This window comes from Cyphomyrmex costatus, unplaced genomic scaffold (genome assembly GCF_001594065.2).
Source record: "Cyphomyrmex costatus isolate MS0001 unplaced genomic scaffold, Ccosl1.0 scaffold1636, whole genome shotgun sequence".
Lineage (NCBI taxonomy): Eukaryota > Metazoa > Arthropoda > Insecta > Hymenoptera > Formicidae > Cyphomyrmex > Cyphomyrmex costatus.
In genome coordinates, this window is record NW_017275649.1 from 14,716 (window position 1) to 15,215 (window position 500).

The following is a 500-nucleotide window of genomic DNA, read 5'->3' on the forward strand; positions in this document are numbered from 1 at the left end:
TGTAATAAATTATTATAAAATAAATAATTTATTCATATCATTATCATAACTAATCAATAAACGTTTCGGTCATTAACTTGACCATCTTCAGTATTACATTATAGTTATAAATAAAATTCCTGAATTTATATATGTGTCAAAACTTTTTAAAAAATTCTTCTTTATTTAGTTTTTCACAACGTTAACTACGCAATCTTGTTCTTATATTGGGTCCTCCTTCATGATCATAAAATGCTGCTAATATACGCTAACTTGTGTCGTCGTGATCGTGTATCGTTTCAGTTACGCCTTTTTTGTTTTGTTGGTTGATGAAATATAGTTACCAAACAGTATAATCAATAGTATGTACATTTGTAGCTTGACAAAATAAGACAACGTATATCAATTTTAACAAACGATTACAATTTAATTTACCTATATTCCGACACACGTGGTAGTCATATTATATTATGATCATATCATTATCATATAATATATTATTATGAATCGTTAGTACTCTT